Genomic DNA, 6612 nt, shown 5'->3' on the forward strand with positions numbered 1-6612 from the left:
TGGGGGAGCTAATGGGGTATTAGGTCTTCATGTAGCTAATTACCCACCTGGCTCAAGTATCTCAGGTGAACCTTGTAGAAACAACCCCTTAAAAACACTGTTTCCCAGAATGAGCTAAATATGACTTAGAAATACTACTATGGATGTTCCAGCTTATGTGGTTATAAAAGATAGACCAGGCAGTGTTTTTCCCCCTTTTTTTTTTTCACTTTTTACCAGAAATAATCCAGCAAGTTTTTCCCAATTATGATTCACAGCTCTGACATTAGAGCAATTTTGGACAGTGTTAATCATTTGTAGGGAAAGATTTTTTAGCCTTTATGTTAAAATAATTTTATACTTACAGAAATGTGGTAAAAATAGAACAGTTCCTGCATGTCCTTCACCCAGCTTCCCCTAATGTTAACATGTAGCATAACCACAGTGCAATGACCCAAATCGGGATATTAACATTGATTCATCTACAGGCTTTATTCAGAATTCACCATTTTTCTCACTCATGTTTTTCTGGTTCAGGATCCAATCCAGTACTGCTCATTACATTTTGTTGTCAAACTAAACTGTTTTCTCCAAACTGTTACAGTTCTTCAGTCTTTCTTTGTCTTTCATGACCTTGACACTTTCAAAGAGCAGCAGCCACTTATTCCCTCAATTTGGATTTCTCTGATGTTTTCTTTTTTTTTTTTTAAGATTTTATTTATTTATTTGACAGAGAGAGACACAGCGAGAGAGGAACACAAGCAGGGGGAGTGGGAGAGGGAGAAGCAGGCTTCCCACCGAGCAGGGAGCCTGATGTGGGACTCGATCCCAGGACCCTGGGATCATGACCTGAGCCGAAGGCAGATGCTTAACAACTGAGCCACCCAGGCGCCCCGTCTCTCTCTGATGTTTTCTCATATTAGGCTGAGGTTATGCATTTTGGGCAGAAATACCCATGATACCATGCCCTTCTCTGTATATGTAAAAAATTTTCACATTCACATTTTGTGTGAATGTTGAAATTTGCTCCTTAAAAGATAATGACTTCATTTTTTTTTTAAGATTTTTTTAAATTTTTTTTATTTATTTCAGAGAGAGAGAATGAGAGACAGAGAGCATAAGAGGGAAGAAGGCAGAGGGAGAAGCAGACCCCCTGCTGAGCAGGGCACCCAATGTGGGACTCCATCCCGGGACTCCAGGATCATGACCTGAGCGGAAGGCAGTCGCTTAACCAACTGAGCCACCCGGCGCCCCAATGACTTCATTTTTTTAAAGATTTTATTTCATTTATTTGTCAGAGAGAGAGCACAAGCAGGGGGAGCGGCAGAGGGAGAGGGAGAAGCAGGCTTCCCGCTGAGCAGGGAGCCCGATGCGGGACTCGATCCCGGGACTCTGGGATCATGACCTGAGCCAAAGGCAGATGTTTAACCGACCGAGCCACTCAGGCATCCCAGTTACTTCATTTTTAAAAAAGATTTTATTTATCTAATTTGAGAGAAAGAGAGTACACATGCACACGTGTTGGAGAGGGGCAAAAGGAGAGAATCTCAAGCAGACTCCAAACTGAGTGTGGAGCCCCACTCAGGGCCAGGTCCTATCACCCCGAGACCACCACCTGAGCCAAAACCAAGGGTTGGACGTGACTGAGCCACCCAGGTGCCCTGAGAATCACTTAAAAAAAAAACCTATATGGGGTGTCTGGGTAGTTCAGTCAGTTAAGCATCTGACTCCTGATTTCAGCTGGGGTCATGATCTCAAGGTCATGAGATTAAGCCCCATGTCAGGCTCCATGCTCAGCAGGGAGTCTGCTTGAGATTCTCTCCCTCTCCCTTTCCCTCTGCCCCTCCCCACTCTGGTACTCTCCCCTCTCCCTCAAATAAATAAATAAATCTTTAAAAAAAAAAAAACATATAGTCTCTGTATTTCTCAGGAATTTGACAGCCCCTTCAATGACTTCGAGTTTGGAATCATGATTTATGGAAAGATTCCCTTAGAAGACTATTTGTTTCCCTACCTCTGGGGAATTTGAGAAAAGATGGGGCTGGCAGTTCTTCTCTTTATCACAATAGCAGAGACTCATGGTCAAGCAGGGACCTTCTGCTGCTGAAACGCTGGCGGTCCATTTCCAGGCTTTGGCTGATTATAAACTGCTTTTTAGTTTGGGCTCGTCCAGAAGCCAACCCTGAGATGATGATTTGAGTGTAGGTCACTTATCTGGTGGGAGAGCAGGCAAGAGAAGGGAGAAGCCTGGGGCGTTTAATCTGTAGCCCCCAATAGTCATTCAACGAGAGCTGCTCCAGGGCACTTTTTTTCTGGCATTCTGACCCATTCCAAACCAGAGATTACCTCCTGGTAGAGAAGAGCCTGCAGTAGAATGTCTAGAAAGTCCTTAGGGTTAAAGGCAATTGCAAGAGTCTAGAGATCTGGGAGGGACACCCCAATGCCCTTTCTGCTTTCCCCTTCTTTCTCTTTTTTCCCTCCCCCCATTCTCCAATATTAAAAAAAAAAAAAAATCCCAAGTGGTGGATGGAGTGGGGATGGCATCAGAATAGAAGTGTTGTGTAAGTAAAAATCCTCAGCAACTGGCAGGGCTACTATCATTAATATACTCTTACATTTTTGGATTAGTCGATGCTGAGTTCTATTTTTAAAAGATGAATGACCCAAGGCAGAAAAAAAATGCATGTCTTCTAAACTTAAAAAAAAAAGCCATTGTTTTCCAAGTTGTGGTTTTTCTTCCCAGGCTTTAAAACAGTAAGATCAGGGGCGCCTGGGTGGCTCAGTTGTTAAGCATCTGCCTTCGGCTCAGGTCATGATCCCAGGGTCCTGGGATCAAGCCCTGCATCGGGCTCCCTGCTCCGCAGGAAGCCTGCTTCTCCCACTCGCCCTGCTTGAGTTCCCTCTCTCGCTGTCTCCCTGTCTGTCAAAAAAATAAATAAAATCTTTAAAAAAAATGTTCAAAAAACTGTGAGATCAGTTATAAAGAGAGATGCATTACCTGAGCTTGGGGATGTCATGGTACCACCCACACTTCATTTAAAACACCCTACAAATGAAAGCATAGAACACCCAACACTGGGGGTTTACTGTTTTCAGAAGTTTTCTGGCGACTTGATGTCACATCTTGTAGTGGGATAGTCCCAGAAGTTCTGAAATGGCCCCCCAAACTAGAGGAAGGGCCTAAAATGGGGGTCGGAAACATGGAACTTCAATATTTTTCTCTCTGGTCAGATGTCTTTATGTGAGTTGTTTATCCGATCCCTCACCCGTAAGATGGCAATAATCATACCTATTTCATGTGGTGGCGCTGAAATTAGATACGGTCACGTCAGTGAGAAGTGCCTGGTCTGGGCTTGGCCAGAGTAGGCTCTCTGCATGTGCGAGTTGGGGTGGGGTGGAGAGGCCACTCCTCCCTGAATCTCAGATATGTCATCCATGTGCTGCGCGTGTTCTATCCCAGTGACCCTCATACTACCCTTATGAGGCCATTAGTATTATCCTCAACTTTGCAGTGTAGAAATTCAGTTCCCAGAGAGGTTGAGCCCCCTGACTCTGGTCACACAACTTTCAGGGGGTGAGTTAGGATCTGAACCCAGATCTGTCTGATTCCAAGATCTATTTTACCACACATTTCCCATACGTTAGGTACATCATACCAACATGAAGAGAGCAGGTATTCACCTTCCTCCAACCTCCTCCCACATCAAAATGGAAGAATAAAGAATGCCTGTAAGCTCTACATCCTAAGCCCAAAGGATAAGAGGATAGGAAGTGAACAGCATCACTCAGCACCGAGGCCCAGGTATGATGCTGGTGCTCCACACAAGGTATCTTGTTTAAGAAGCATGGGAGCCCAGTGAGCAAGCTCTCCATTCTGCCTCCTGCACGGCTCCAGCCGTGCCAGGCTGGCCCAGGAAGGCTTTGTTGAGCACAGTTGAGTAGCTCGTGGAGGTCCTTTGGTCCTTGCAGGTTGTTGCAGTCCAGCCCCTCATTGCCCGGCTCGGGCAGCAGCCGCTGAAGTTCTAATCCCCATTCCCAGGCTAGCCCAGGGCAGGGAGGCACAGAGCCTGCAGGTCCAGCTTCCGGTGGTGGCAGTGTTTAGAACATGGATGACAAGCCAACTTCTGGCTCTTGACCTCTGTGCCCTTGTCTTCCAGTTCCTGCCCAGAGCTTGCTTTCAGATTTAAGGTGCTGACCCCTTCCTGAAATCCTTTATTCCTTCCCAAATTTGGACTAAGATTTTAGTAGACCTGTGACCTCATGGAAGATGAGGAAATGGATGTCCTCTGGGTAAGAAGGAGGTGACAGAAAGCAGAGAGGAAAGGGGCATTGGAAGAGAGACAGCATGGAAGGTACAGCAACTCACCACGGAGAGCCACTATTCAGAACCAGGCAAGTCAAAGGAAACCTATGCCAACCACTTTCTTCTCGACTCCTGGCAATGCTGACATCACTTAGAATTTGGGTGTTGGTGATACGCACGAACAGACCGTGTGGAAAGGCATGGACACGTTACTTGATTAAAGTGTATAAATCTCGGACACCTGGGTGGCTCAGTCGGTTAAACGTCTGCCTTCAGCTCAGGTCATGATCCCAGGGTCCTGGGATCCAGTGCTGTTGGGCTCCTTGCTCAGCGGGGAGTCTGCTTCTCCCTCTCCCACTCCCCCTGCTTGTGCTCTCTGACAAATAAATAAATAAAATCTTAAAAAAACAATAAAGTATGTCCCTTCAGAAGAAAAGACTTACGTCCGAAGAAGCTGACTGCCGCATTCCTTGGTGTGTTCCTGGAGGGTTCTAGGTTAATTTGAGGACAAGGAGGACATAAACCCAGTGAACTGTTAGCAGCCGTAGGGAAAATAATCACAGACTCCCAGAAGAAGAGTCAGAGGGCAGAGGTTGGCATCTGGACAATTTGTGTAGCTAGATTTTGTGCTCGGGGCAGAGAAAGACTAGGAAGTACTTCCTATAATCCTTAATTTATGGGGTCAGAGAAGAAAGGCATTAAGAGCCAAGATGGGATTTGTTAGAATGGGGAGGAGCTGCCTGGAAAGTGGAAAGAAAGTCAGTGCTTGCTGAGGAAAACGGTTAGAGTACCATGTGCTCTTAAAGACTAATAGAATGTGGCTTTGCCTTTTATGTGACACACACAAGAATAAAAAAAGAAAAAGAGAAAAGTTAATGCAGTGAGAAGAGATACAGATGACTTAATCCATATTTCCGGAAGGTCCTTGTCCAGTGCGGGAAGGCTCCCCTCATAATCTAGGTGGAGAAAAACGTTCATGAACAAAAAAAATAAGGAACCACTAAATGCCAAATTGGTGGTGCTAGCCAGGAGGGCATGAGGAAGACTAAGAAGGGAAAATCCTTGTAGATGGCATTGGCCAAGACCTCGCGGAAGACAGAACATTACCTGGTCTTGGAGGAGAGAAGGTTTTATGTTGGCGGAGCGGAGGAAGAGGCTATTCCAGATGCAAGGAAGAAGACTGAACAGGTGGTGTGGGGTCACTTTCTGGAGAGCTTTGGAAGCTAGGAAGAAGAAAATAGATTTGGGAACCTTGGCAGACTAGGCAGGAGGGTGGCGGGTGGGTTAATGGTATTTTAGGCAGTACCTATCCACAGTTGGTTTAGAGTAGAGGGAGCCTCAGGCAAAGATTAGGTTCCCTGATCTCAGTGACAAAGCCTTCCCAGCCTCTCCTAATTCAAAAATGATTGCTAGGGATTCCAGCCAATCAAGTGTAAGCATTCTGGCCCCAGCACTGAGGCCGTTCCTATTGTGGACAGGAGCATCCGATTCTTTAAACTCCATACAGTGAATCATCTAATTCCGCCAACTCCCCTTATCTCCATGCTGACCAAGCCCCCCTGTGATTGTTAGTGTGGGCGACACAGGAAATGTGTCTCGGTTTTAATTCAAGGATAGGAACTGATAACTATAATTGCCAAGGAGATATATAACTAAGTAGTTTATAGTTTTATCTACATAGCCTTAATAAGATAAATAACCTATAAACCGGCATGACAGTTAACATACAGGAATGTAGGCTATAAAATGTTCTTTTATAGATGTCATTATATAAAGTGTATAGAAATTTTTTTAAATTGTCAGTAATTGGGGCACCTGGGTGGCTCAGTCTGTTAAGCGTTTGCCTTCGGCTCAAGGTCATGATCCCAGGGTCCCAGGATGGAGCCCCGTGTCAGGCCCCCTGCTCAGTGGGGAGTCTGCTTCTCCCTCCCCCTCCCCCTGCTCATTCTGTCTCTCTCTCTCTCTTTCTGTCTCAAATAAATAAATAAAATCTTAAAAAAATTAATTGCCAATAATTTTCTTACTTGCCCATAGGCATCTTTAAAACATCACGATTATGTTATACATACAGTTAGCATATCCCCTTGTCCCTAGAGCCCTTCCCACTGTGGTTGGCAATGTGCTGACAGTCCATGTGCCCTCTGCAACACTGTAGGGCAGCCCATCCCCCGAATTTTGACCGTTTGTGCTAGTTCCTCCTTTAAGAGACCTTGTTCAGACATAAAATGCTCTCTTCCTAGAAAAACTATGCGCTCCACATGGAAATAGAGGGAGGGAAACACTTTGGTGTTTGGTCCTTTCCCTTAGGCCTCCCAGGTGAGTGTGTTATC

The sequence above is a fragment of the Mirounga leonina genome, unplaced genomic scaffold (assembly GCF_011800145.1).
Source record: "Mirounga leonina isolate KUSES-001 unplaced genomic scaffold, KU_Mleo_1.0 Mir_127, whole genome shotgun sequence".
Classification (NCBI taxonomy): Eukaryota; Metazoa; Chordata; class Mammalia; order Carnivora; family Phocidae; genus Mirounga; species Mirounga leonina.